Raw genomic sequence first — 14438 nt, 5'->3', positions numbered from 1 at the left:
CCATTCATCGAGGGGTTGCACATGGCCGTACAGAAAATCCTAAAAACGAACTTCGAAATGCAGGCAAGGTCCTGGGCCCAGAGTCCTGAGTCCTGTGTCGCCGTTGCGTTGCGTTTCGTTGCGTTGCGTTGCTAACGATGCCGCTGGCTGTCTGATTGGGAAAGAGTTCGAGGCGGGTGGATGGCTAGAGAGGGAAAGAGAGAGAGAGAGAGAGCGAGCGAAAGGACGTTTGGAGACAGCAGTTGGGGTTTAGGCAGAGGGGTGCATGCCACAGACACAAACAGATAGACAGGCAACAGCAGCAGCATCGAGGATGAGAATGAGAACGAGACCTAGGCCAGTTCCAAAATACGGCGGGGGAACACTTGCAGAAATACATAAATGCACTCGATAATCCTTCAGATAACTCGAAAGGATCAAAAGTTCTTCGAGAGCTGTGTGTTACTTTACTTAAAGAAAGTGATCTACAAGTCAATCATTTTATTTTCTTGATTTGAAAGAGAGATCTTCAGGATGTCCCTTGGATTGCATCTCCTGATAGACCTTCATAGATTATCCGGGTAGCCCATTAATGGGTTAATTTTGAACAATTGAACTCCTATTTATTTCGCTCAGTGTGGTGTACCCCTCAGGCCCGCATTGATGGACAGTTAACGCGGCAAAACGAACGCGAAAACAAGCCAAGAGACGGGTGTTAGGAGTTGGGGGAAGAGGTTGCCAGCAATGCTCCTGTGACTGTTTCTCTGGCTGCTGCTGCTGCTGGCTTAGACAACGCAACTGTACTCTGGCTCTAGGTCCAGGATCCAGCAGCATCGAGCACCCAGGACCCCGGCTCAGATTCTCGGTTTTGCCTGGCTGCGGGGGGTTCGGGCACCCCTTTGGCAAGATTTTCGCGTGCGTTGCAAGTTGCCAACCGAGAGGCATAGAAAGAGGATGAGGATGAGCATGAGTCCGAGACCGAGTCCTATGCCTGCTTGCATGCCTCTAACTGTTGTTGTTTTTGTCGTTGCTGCTGCTGCATGTGTGTCCAACTGCCTCCTTCTCCTCCTCCTCCACCTCTTGGTGATATATATATATGTGTTTGTGTGTGTGTGTGTGTTTTTGTAGATTTTGCGCGCTGCGCCATTTGATTGCATTGCGTCGCTTCCGCTTCCACTTGGCCATTGTCGCTCCTTTGGCTGCCCTCCCCTTGCCCATACCACACGTCCTCTATTTCTAGCATTCATTTATATACAAATGAACGCCTCCGTTGCCACGCCCCATTCCCTAGTCAAGTGCAGACGCAGGCAAATATTTTTTTTTTCTATTTCTATTTCTGTTTCAGTTTCTTTTTTTTTTTTTTTTTTATTGTATTTGCTGGGCCACCATCGACAGGCTGCGGCGATTGTCGATGTCGACGTCTGTTGTTGTTAGTTGTTAGGCCATGTGGTCAGCAACAGTAGCAGTCGAGGGAATGGTTGGGGTTAAGGAGTGGGGATGGCATGGCGCGGAGTGGGACATCTGCATCCTTTTGTCAGGGATTAGTTGTCAGCAGGCGCATATGTGACCATCAACGGCATTAGAAGCAACCCCATCAACACCAAAACCATCATCAGGAACATCTTTAAGCCAAAATGCTTTAAATTTTGAGTCTCTCAGTCAGTGATGGGCAGAAAACGAGAATTCTTTTCATTTTTGCCAAATAAAGAGAAAAATTGCCAAGGAAATCCCTGTCCCTGATTGAAGTTCTATGACAAAAGGCTCAAAAGATCCTTTTGGCCGCAGACTAATTAGGAAAAAAAAAAAGACAACACAAAACCACAAAAATCATTCACAATGACTTCAAATTATAAAGAAAAACAAAAAGCAAGAAAGAATCCAAGAAAAACCAAACGGGGCAATGAGTAAAGAATCTTTTAAGAATGTTTTTTTTTTTTTTTGGAGCGGGATTTAGATTGTTTATAATTGCCAACGGTGTTTGACAATGCACAATTATTATAAGCAGGCAAATCAAGAAATGCCATCTGAATGGCAAAAGGCAAATGCAGATTGAAGACAACGACAGCGACAATGACAATGATAATGATGATGATGATGATGATGATGATGTTGATAATGATGAAGAAGCTGCAGTAACTTGTAGGGGCGGCAAGAGGCAAGCGGCAGTCAGGCAAAGCCAAGTCACAATTATTATTGTCAAGGGATTTGTTTGATGTTAACTGGCATGAGAGATATCGGGGAGATATTACCCACCAGCACCATCCTTCCCTTCATCCAACTGACACAAAGAGCGAAACCGGGGAAGGGTTTGTCATGGGGTGGCAAGGTGGAAATATCTCTGACATGTGCACACAAAGATTTAGACTGCATTTCAGGGATTCCAAGAATTGTTGAATTTCAAGCAGTGAGTACAATTTTCCAACAGCTTTAAAATATTTTCCAAGCTTATCTTCACCTATAGGCTTTAGTTTAATGTTAAGACTAGACAACAAACACAACTAATTAAGCTTCAACAGTTTCTCTAATTAATTTCATTTTTCATATTGTTACTCATTACTCACGAATTTCTGTGTTCTATTTTATAATTTAGAAGTTATGGTTAGAAGAAATGCTCTAAATCGGTTTCGACAATCTGTTGAAAGCATTGAAATACGAACACCAGAGAGAGAGAGCAAAGAAAAATCAAAGGATTGAGCGTCTTATGGACTGCTTTTGTTTTGGGAAGTTATTGAAGCCTATTGACTTGGTTTCACCTGTATGTAGTTGACTCATTCCTTTTGTTGCTTTCATCTAATTTCGAAATCCAAGACATAAGGTAAAGATAAATGTACTAGGTCAATGCATTTCGTAGTTGACTACAATTAGGCGTAAATCTGTGAATGAAGTGAAATGAAGCACATGGATGATGTTGCAGCTGCCACATCACTCACATTCTTGCAGGAGCAACAGTCAGTTGCATGATTGCACATTCCACCTGCCTAAATATTGGCAATGCCAATAAAAAACTCTCAACTGATAAGCTCCAAGACCTCCCTCCCCCCCACACACACACACACACAAAGTGCATTGCCCTGCATCCCTCTTGCGAATCCCTCTACCCATCCAAGTGGCAAGTGGAACTGGCGTGCTGTTGCATTTCCATGAATGAGCCATTGAAACTGAATGAATTTGCTTGACGCACACACACACACACATAAGCCAGAAAATGCATGAATGAAAATTTTGCGCGTTGCATGCGAAATCAACAACAACAACAGCAACAAAAAAAAGAATGCACACACAAAAAAAAAAGCAGCAACACCAACAACAAAAATTCTGACTGCCACATGGCGCGGCGTTTGCTTAATGGGCCACGCACGCGACCCCAAAATGTTGTTGTCAATGACAGAGGGAAAAAAGAGTGTTGCAGCCAGCCATTGCCGCTGCCACATAGCGAGGTGCAGCGAGCTCTGCAGTCTCTAACAAAAGTGCAGGCGGCAGTCAGCGGACCTACCCGAAAAAAAAAGAAAACAGCACAACAACACACACTCTCGCACACACACACAAAAAACAAACCAAATGACGTTGACGGTGGCAATGACGATCATGATGATAATGATGATGATGATGATGATGCCACCAATTTGCTTGCTGTCCATTCGATTGTTCAGCATGCGGCACACGCGTCAAGGTCATGCACAGAATGCGTGCTCAAACCCCATCAAGCGAACTCCACCAGCGTCTCTCCCTCCTCCTCTTTCTCTCCCTCATTCACTACATTGATGTTGCATTCATGCAACAGGCGGCGGCAATTCATCCCAAAAAAAAAAAAAAAACCGAGAACCTGCAACACAAAAAAAAAAAAAAAGGTGAAATTTGCCTCCCCATTTGCCGCTGTTGAGAGATTTTTGCACCCGTTTTTTTTGGATTTTTTTCTGCATTGCACTTTGATTGCACTGGCCGCGATTATCCTGTGCTGCATATCAATGTCCTGTTATAGCCTTCCAACACCGACACCAACACACACGCACACACACACACACACACACACGTCCATAAAAAAGAGGATAGCACATTCAGTGAAGGTCATTTCCATGCAAGCCTATCGACGACTCCTCTCACCGCCCTCTTACCCCCTCGTCACTCTGGTGAATGCAAAAAACACAGATTTTTGTATTTTTTTTCTCACATTGGTGTTTGTTCATTTTTCCTCGTTTTTTTTTTTTTTTCATTTTTGGTGGCACGAATGTTTTTGGGGAAAGGGAAAATGCATTCAACGCGTTTGGGGGCATCGCGATTATTAGGGATTTCAATCCAGGCTGCACTTCCCTCCACGCATCCGTGGCCCGTATTGAGTGAATGAGTGAGTGAGTGAGTGAGTGACCCCCCGCCGTTTGGCCGCTTGTTTGCGGTTGGTGTTGCAATTTTTCAGGGGTTTCGCTTCATTCATTTTTTTTCTCTGTTTGTTGTCCAAGCTTTCCTGTGCCCCCTCTCCATTTTGGACTCTTCGCACGCGCCGATTTTTGCATGAATTTTTGCAGTAGGCAACCCGCGTGGCACTCTGCCACTCCCCCTTCCTTTGGCCATGTCCCTTTTTATCGTCTACTGCTGCAGCAGCTCCACCTCGTTTTGGGTCATTTGAATTGTTGCACTTTTTATGCAACAGCCCCTGTCGTTTGGTTTTTTCTTCTTGTTTTCTGTTATTTTATAGATGTATACATTGTGGGACACCAAATCCCCCGTCCCCTCCCCCAGCAACCGTCTATCCATCTCGCTGAAAATTGGCGCTGTTGAAGTGTGAAAATGCAGCGGCGGAACAGGCATCAACAACAACAACAACATGAGGAAAATGCAAAAAAAAAAAAAGAAGGAAACAGAAGAAACAAAAATGGTGAAATTGGAAAACAACGTGTTTATATGTGAAAAGGTTTTCCACCAGGTTCTTTCTGTTTTAGGATGATGATGATGATGGCTTTTTGGTCAATGAACGTTGATGCATTTTTGTTGCAACATGCAACACTGTTGTGCCACGGTGTGTGTATCTGTGTGTTCATTGTTGCGGCAACAGGCTGAAAACCCAATTGACCGCAAATTTGTGGCTTACCTCATGGCTTTTTCAAACAGATTTTTATCGCGATGTGTCAGAGTGAATTGGTTAGCTAGTTGGCAATGGCAAGGGGGAAAGTGGATGGAAATGGAATGAATGTATGAATGCTGCATAGATGTTGTTGATGATGATGATGATGTTGATGTTGATGCACATGTTAATGGCCAGTTGACACCACATAACGCGGCGTCTATTAAACACCTTTGATTGCTCCCCTGCAGTTAATAGCCATGGGTGAAATATTTTCTGCCTTTGGGTGAGGGCAGTGAGAATGAAAAAGATTGCACGGATAATGAAAATTTCACATAACTAGTCCTCAAAAACGTCTTCAGGAACCAACAATAACCCAGTCAGTAAAGTGAATTTTGACTGATTTCCATCACCATTCGAAAATTCTTGGTAAAAACTTAGAAAAATCAAGTGGATAATTATTTCTTTTCGGTTTCCATGTTTCAGTATCTAGATAAAGAAATATGAGGAAGAAAACTCCGCCTCAGAGATAATTAGCTGTTCGTTTTTGTGACGAAAGTAAGTTAAGAGATTTGACTAACTAAATGTTAGATAAACTTGGAATTTGATTTGACTAAATGATATTTTTAAATCCATTAATTGAAATTGATTTTAAAATTTGTCTTATCTGTGTACTTGTTACCATATTTCAGCCATATTTCATATCTCTTCATCAGGTTGCAATCATTTTGGCAATGTTGACCATGTTTTTTAACCAAGTCAGCAGACACAAATGCATTGAATGGTTATTTTTATGGGCATCTTTTGCTTTTATTTTTTATGGGAATTGATAAATCATAATGCCATCAAATGGCTGTCAAACCATGGAGCGAACCCCAACCCCAACCCCCAACTAGCAAGTGTGCAAGTGCAACAAAACGCCAGCAGCGGCAGCAACAGCATCAGCAACAATTGATATTGCAGGCGGCGTCAGTTTGGCCGGGTTCCTGCCCTCCACTCCCATCCCCTGTATGCCTCAAACCAACCATGCCTCCTCCTCATGGCACCCCATGGCAATGACACCTATATGAAGAGCGCGCCTGTTGGCCTTTTTACTCGGGGTTTGTGTTGCATGTCGCGGTTGAGTTTTTGTTATTATTATTTTTTTTTTTGGTTTCTTTGTGGTTGATGTTGTTATCGTTGTTGTTGTTGTACATGCAGCAACCTGTTGCCTGTTGTTATAGGGAGAGTTTTTTGGAGGGGAGGCGGGCATTTATCAAATCGCCAGTTAAAGCTGTCACTTTTCATGCCCTAAAGTCAATGCTAAAGGCTGATCTTATGCTGCAACATCTGTTGCATCGCCCCCAACAACATTTGTGCCACATTTTAACATTTTAAGCTGGCTGATTTTATGAATGGAAATTGGTCAAATAGCCCAAACACGTGGCAACTATTAGCCAAGTTGCGGCTATTAAATGTCACAACAGCAGCAGCAGCAGCAGCAACACCAACAACAGCAACAGCAATTTAATGCTGCTGATGTTGCCGTTTGCTGCCATACAAATTGTGTGTGAAAAAGTGCACACGTAAAAAGTGTGGCTGCTGCTGCTAGTGTTGCATGCAACAGTGCGTTTTGCTGCAGCACACACTTAAACACACACACGGGCCTTTTTTTTTTGTGCAATTCACGCGAAATGCGTTTGAAAGCGAAAGTGTTGCTGACACCCACACACACACACACACACACAAGGGCAAGTGGTGGTAGTGCTGCTGCGATGTGTTGGTGTTAACAGCATGTTGCATGTGTCAACACAAAAATCTATAGCTGCAGGTGGGCGGACTGGGTGGCAGGTGGCTAGTTGCAAGCGGAGAGTGAGTTGAACAAAAATCACTATGTAATTGATAGCGCATTTCTGGTCATGTTTATCACTTCATTCATTGTTGCAGTCAGTCAATTGGTTGAACTGTTTGTTTGCCTGTTTGTCTATTTGTTTGTTTGTTTGTCTATTGATGTCCTTTTTTGTGTTTTTTGGTTGTTGTTGTTGTTGGTGTTGTTGGTGTTTTGCTGTCGTTTTTGGTTTTGGTATTTTATTTTGAATTTTTGGGTATTTTCACTAGCAATTAATTTATCCACAGATGAACAGCGGATGTGGTTGTCATTGATGATCCAATCCGACTTACTCTCTCTCCTACACTTTCACTCTCTCTCTTTCTCTGCCTCTCCATCTCTCTCTCTCTCTCTCTCTCTGTCTCTTTTACTGTTTGTTTGCAAAATTAAATCTATACAAATAAACAATGGCAAATGGCTGACAAATTGTGGTTAACCACAAAACACACACACACAGAAGCCGAAATATACACACACACACATACTTATGCATACTTAAATGTCAAATTTATTGACATTTTAGTTGAATTTTGATTATTTCCAAAATTGACAAAAGGTAAACTTGAAGACATTTCCTTATTGGCCACCTTTCGCCCTCCCCACAACCCCCCTCTCACCAGAAAAGTCAAAATGAATTTAATCTTGTTTATATTGAAAATTTAGCCAATTACAAAATTAATTCAAATCGACCCGAAAACAAAGATATAAATCTATCAATTCAATCTGCATATATAATGATATATATATATGTTTTATGCAATCGTTCAGACAAAGACAAATGCAGAAATCTATTCAAAATTATTTCAGTGTTTAGTTTTAATTGCAATTTAAAAGACAGAAAAACAGAAGTAATAAAAAAAACAACCACAATATATTTCTAAAGACTTTCCAACTCATTTAAATTAATTGATCTAGAAGATTAGTATTTCATATTAAAAGATATTTTCGAAATTTCGAATTTCGTTTATTTGTTAGAAGGTTTGATTCATGAAATAGAAGGTTTTGATTCATCAAAATTTCATGCAAGTCTTTTATAATGAAGTGTAAATGCAATGCCTTTTGAAATAATGTAGAATTTTATAGTCTTCTGAAGAATTCTAGAAATTCCCAGAGTTTAGCTTAACAAATATATTGATGAGAGTTTAATAAAATCTACGAATGTCAATTGGTAGATGTTATTTAGGACTTTGATGTTTTTCATTCCAATGTATTACCCCAAAAATAGATTAATTTCTTCCATTTTAAAACGACTCCTACGATAATATCTCTTTGTTTCTTTTACCTAATCAGTGGAAGACAATGCAAGTCTAGGGACTAAGAGTAATAGAAATAGGCAAAAAGTGCAATTAATAGAGAAATATTTAAGTCTGCCGAAGATGGAAGAAAGTTGCACTTCAAAGTCTAGAAGGAATGAGAGAGTTAACTACCAAATTATTAATTAAAAATAAGCAATTTAGGATTAGGCAATTAAGGCATAAACTACTAACTTGGAATTTTTTTTCAAGGAATGCGTAAGAAATCTTTTTATTAACTTTTTTTCTCAATGAAATGTTGAGGCTTCTTTTCGTTTTGGGTTTTGTCTTTTCACAAAGTTAATAGTGCTATGGATGTTGGTGTATCATTTGTTGACTTTGTCTTAGTCAAAGTGATCGAGATTTTTCTAACTATTTTGCTCACCCATCCCTCACTAGCCATTTGGAGCGCCCTGAAGTATGCAATTTTATCTATATAGACACACACACACACAGACACGAAGAGAGGAAGAGAATCTCCTTTGGCATGACAATTTGTATCAAAAAGCTCTTTTCTGGTAACAAATTTTTTTTTCTGGATACTCGTTTTTGGATCTTTTTGTAACCATTTTCGATACGCCTTTGGTGCAAAACTCAAACCCCCCACCCCCCCATTCAGATAGCGCAAACCACCCACCTATCTGCCTATCTGCCCATTCCCCTTAACTGACTGACTGTCGCCTGTCGTTTGTACTCAATGTGCAAAGGTTTTACCAGCAGAGACCAAGTTCGACTACTGCTGCAAGCATCAGTCCATCTGCAGAGAGACAAACAAAGTGAACAAGAGAGTGAGATACAAAAAGGGGAGCTAGATTGTTGCCTCCAAACACACACACACATTCTCACATATGGCAGCGAAGCAGGACCCTTATATGAAATGCGTTTTTTGCTTAGTTTTATTGCCAATGCGTTGGGCATAGAAAAATCGACAGGCAAAAGTAAAGCGCGTTTTTCTAACCACCCAATCACTCACACTCCCCATACCCACTTCATCCCCAAATCCACCGGAAAAATAAAACAGCCTCAAAATGCAGACAGAAGAACAGCAACAGAGTCGCAGCTCCCAAGCCTCTTCTTCTCTGCTCCAACTCTAGATTCAGCTCCTCCACCGGGCTAGCCTGCTTTCTGCCTCTGAGTGCAGTAAAAATCAAGCGGAAATCTATGTGCAAAAAAATTAACAAAAAAAGAATTCCAACACGAATGCCTTGATACCAGGAACAGCAGCAGCAGCAGTAACAGGACCAAAAGGCAGCAGCAGGGGGAAGTGTGTCAGTTTGTGTGTGTGTGTGGGTGTGTTTTCTTTTTCTATTGCTTGTCCGACTTTTTGTAGAATTTTTTTGTGTTGTTATTTGGTTTTTTGTCTATTGAGTTTCAAATTTCCCGACATACAATGCCTCCATCTCCTCTTTAACCCCATCCCCTGCCACTGGCCACTGCCACTGCCAATGCCACTGCTCCAACTCTTGCTGCTGCTGCTGCTGCTGAAGCTGAAGGCTTTGATAAAAAATTTTTTGGCCAAATGTTTTCTAAAAATCCTTTACTCCATGGCTCTCCCAAGCTCCAAGCCATTGCAGCAGCAGCAGCAGCAGCAGAAACCTCGCATATAAATGGCATGTTTGACACATAGAAGGGCGGTAACTGGGGGTGGTAGGTAGGTTAACTAAGAGGAGTGTGTATGAGCGGGTAGGGGGAGGGGGGACTGGGGGTGGGTGTTGGTTGAGAGGCTGCGTTTCAAACAAAATAATATGCAAAATGTTAAAAAATTAAACGAAGAGTTCGGTGGATGGCATACAAGTTGTCCAGCAGCAGCAGCAGCAGCTTCACCAGGAAAAATTCGCGAATTTTTAGTTGATGCTCACATTGAGAGGAGGACAGTGGTGTGGACAGATGAGGGGGGAGTCCTGCACATGGTCTCTGTTATCTATGTGTGTGAGTGTGTGTGTGTGTTTGACAAGAGAAAAAGCAGAAGGCTGTAGCAAAAGGCTTAGAGGGTGTGTGTTATATGCGTTTTTGTGTTTTGATTTTCTGTCGCCTAAGCAAAAAGGACAACATTTTTTGCTTGAGTTTAAGTCCACAAACAAAGAGAGAGAGAGAGAAAATTGAAAATGGAGAGGGGAAGCTTTTCAGTTTGGACATTAAAAATAAATCAAATAAAATTAACACAACAGCGACAAAAATAAAAACAAGTCAAACAAATGAAATGTCTATTGCAAAAGGGTTGAAAATACAAAGCAAAAATATGTACAAAACAAAACCAAAAAATACTAATAATAAAATCTACATCAAAAACTCAGACTACAAAATGTTCTCTCGGGTTTTTTCGTTTCGATTATTAAAAATTATATTCTACACCAAATCAACAACTCTGATCCAAAGTGGAGGTCAACTGAGACAAGTTTAAGCTTCAAATTTAATACAATATCGAAACAAGTCATAAAAAAAAAAAATATCATACAAAGTATGCAAACAACAAAGCAGAACAAAAGGCCATGCAAATGTCGTTGGCGGAAAAGAAATAATAAAGTATAATAACTATAAGCGATTAAGTGAATGTTGCAACTGCAACAATAACAAAAAACAAAACTAATAAAAGCAACGACTTTGAGTTACCTATGAGTTAGAGTTATATATTTAAGAGAAGTCATAAAATTATGTACTGAAAAGAGTTGAGTTAGTCACAAATGAATGCATTTACTTTCAGTAGATACTTTTGGCTAGAAATGAAACAGAATAAACGAATTCAGTTCAAGTTTGAGTTTTCCAATTGAAAGAATTTACTTAAGATAAAGTTATTTGAGAGAGGAATTTATAGGAGATACACTCCAACTAGTTATTATCAACTATATGATTTTAATATAAGACCTTTAACCCATTCAAATATAATGTTCAGAGTTACTTCGGGCAGATGAAGGTAGGTCGAAGAAAAGTCCACAAAAATTTCAAACATCAATTACAGAAAGAAAACTTGGCAGGACTGACAAACTCTGGATTTCAATTTAAAGAATCCTGCACTTATGATAACTAATAACCTATCCAAAGGCAACAAACATTCTAGGGTAATGACTAACGGTTAGATAATCTTAAGACACCCGATTTTTTTCTTGACTTTATGGCTACAGGGTATAAAAACGATATGTTTGGCCATAATATGCATAACATTAACAAGATGAGTGGAATGGGGCAAGCAAAGAGATGATGAGAGATGGAGAGGAAGGTTAGTTGGATCAGTGGCCAGGGGGAGCAACAACAAATCATGCCCAAAACAATGGGCCACATTTTTAAGTCGTCGTTTTTGGACTTGCAACAACTTATATCAAACAATTACACATATTTTGCATGCTGCTGCTGCTGCGGTAGCTCGAAATTTGAACAATTGCCAAAGACTCTCCTCCAACTCCAACTTCAATTCCATCTTCTGCTTGGATTGACTGCAACAACTTGTTGCAGTTGCAACTTGCGGTAGTAGTAATATGCAAAAATCCTTACCCCAATCCTAACCCCAAACCCCCCCTTTCATCCATGCAATTCCAGCAAAGCTGCACCACACACAATGCCAAGTAACTCACTCACTTACTGGGCGCAAAACCCCGCCTTATCCAAGCTGCCCCTTCCCTCTCTGCCCTCCGCCAGACCACCCTTCACACTTGGGGGCTTCTCCGTCTTGGTTGTCTTCACATAAGCTGAAGAAGTTGTCGGCATAACGTGGCCAACCAAGCATGCCAAGAAGCTGTGGCACAGTAGCAGCCAAAATAGTTGTCTCTTCTGCCAATGCACCTCTCCCCCCATACAAGTTTCCCTTCCTCTCTCTCTCTCTTACTTTCTGACTCTTCTCTTGTGGGGGGTTTGGAAGGAGGTGGAGGCGGGTTGTCCGCATCGCCCACGAAGAAGCACGACGCGTCAGCATCGGCGTCGGAATCGGCGGTGCCTCCTATGAGAGAAAAACGTGCATTGCAAAACAACAACAACAACAACAACAACAGTAACAACATCTTCTTCTTCTTTTACTTCTCCACAAGCGGCTACTGATGATATTTTCTAGGGCTCTATTGCATTTCTAATTTTGCATGCCCTCACAATAAAATTATCCCATCAAATTTCCAAACTTTCCCATTTCATAATGCATTTTCCGTTTAGTAAACTGTTTAATAATATATTTGTTTAGGGCTGATGAAGAGTATTTCAGATTCGTGGGACGATGAATAATTTTTCGGTTGTTGTCATTTTCATGTTATTATTGTTGCTGTAAGTTTTGACCCGGCTTATAATGTCTTTTTCTTTGCCTCGAACTCGGACTCGGTTAGTGGGAGTGAGAGGCGCAGTGAGAGTGACAGTGAGAGTGAAAGAGATAAAAAAAAGGGGGCCAAAGGGAGATGCAAAGCAAAAGTTAAACATTTTAGCGGTAGCAATTGACTTCATTTGCAATTGTTGAGACTGCCGCCTGGGATTGGGACAGGTTTAATAAATATGTTCAAGGAAATGATGTTGCTGCTGTGTGGTAATTGTTTGCCGCTGTAGTAATTTTTTTGGCCAAGATCTTTGCCAAGAGTCTTTTGGGGCGGCAACAGGAAATGCTGCTGCTGCTGCAAGTGATGTTGCTGTAGTTGTTGTTATTATTGCAGTTGGACCCTTACTATCAATCGTGAGATCTTACTTTAATATACAGAAAACAACAGAAACTTGCTTCAAAAAGTTGGGTAAACATTTGCAGAGGAGATTTGCTAATGTTGCTTTCGTTATTAACTTTTTGCTAGAGAGGCCCAAAGACAGGGCCCACACACACGCACACACACACACACACACACACACACACACACACATACACACGCACATATAACAGAGTGAGGAGGAAATCGAAAATCGAAATGAATTCACGCATTTTGACAGCCTCCAGTTGAAAGGATGTATGTAGGAACCTGGACCATGGCATCCAGAGGACCCAGAGACCAGGACTACGTGTCGTATGCGCAATGTGTGGAGTTGCCTTTGCCGTTGGCGCAGGTCAGTAAACCGCCAATAAAATCAACGTTACCATGTTTCCAGGTAGCAGAAACTAACAGCAGCCTTCATGGACCAGGCACCCGGTGCCATGTAGAGGAGTTCTACTCGGGGTCTCTTTTTCTCTCTCCACTTCACTTCACTCCACTCCACGAAAGCCGAAAATGAAAATTGAACTCATATTTATTTTAACTTGGGCTTGGACTCCTCGCAATTGGCATGGCAACGACGTTACAGAGGCACCGAGAATCGAGAAACTGAAGGAGGCAGAGGCGGAGGCACAGGTATGTAGGCTGGCAGGCTGGCAGGACCTAGGACCAATTCATCAACAGAGCCGCCCAAGCATTAGCCGTCAGGACCTAGTCATGGGTCCTGCTGGTGTGTGTGTGTGTACTCTTTTGTCTACGAATTTTTGAGTTTTGAGTTTGCATACAAGATGAGTTTTCCTACCGAGGCTGCCTCCACATATATACACGGTCCTATACCTCTTGCTCCTCCTGCCCACTTCGCCCTCCCCCAGGCGTTACTCCCCTCTCCTGGGTGCCGTAATAAAATGTCATTCGTCATTTGGTTTTTGCGTGTGTGCGTGTTTCCCTACTCTCCTGCCTATAACTAATCGCATTGTCTGCGCTTTTTGTATGTGCAACACGCAGCCAGCAAAATAGAAACAGAAACAGAGAACCAGAGAACGAGCAACGAGAAATCCATTGCATTCTCCTACTCCACTCACGGCCCCTTTCTACCCTTCCCTGCCCCTCGCACCTTCTTGCCCCTTGCTCTATGGAAAAACTTCTATTTTCAGTGTATTTTAGCATTGTTTTTTGGGCCCAGTTCTCAGTCGCCACACATTTGCCTGTCACATTTAACAATTCTATTAATTTGTTTTGTTCTCTCATATATGGCCAGGCGGACAACAAGCCGGACGAGAGAAAGAGAATGAGAACGAGAAGGTTATCCTACTACGCCTCCTCCTCCTCCCTCCTCCTCCTGCTATACGCGCCTTGATCCTTGTGCCTCTTGTGTCTGTTGAATAAAGCATTGCATTTGCCTGACTATGCAGTTTTTATTATGACAATTTTGATTTGATTTTGATTTCTTATGCAATTTTTTTTGGTTTGTTTTATTTGTGTGTGTTTCTTTATATATTCTATTGTAGAGTATATATAACAACAAAATGTTGTACGTTTTATTGTTTTTGTGTATTGTTATTCTTGTTTAGTTTTTGTGTTTTTAGATTTGCATTCCATAT

Source organism: Drosophila tropicalis, unplaced genomic scaffold (genome assembly GCF_018151085.1).
Source record: "Drosophila tropicalis isolate 14030-0801.00 unplaced genomic scaffold, ASM1815108v1 contig_443, whole genome shotgun sequence".
Lineage (NCBI taxonomy): Eukaryota > Metazoa > Arthropoda > Insecta > Diptera > Drosophilidae > Drosophila > Drosophila tropicalis.
Note: the sequence above shows the minus strand (reverse complement) of the source record.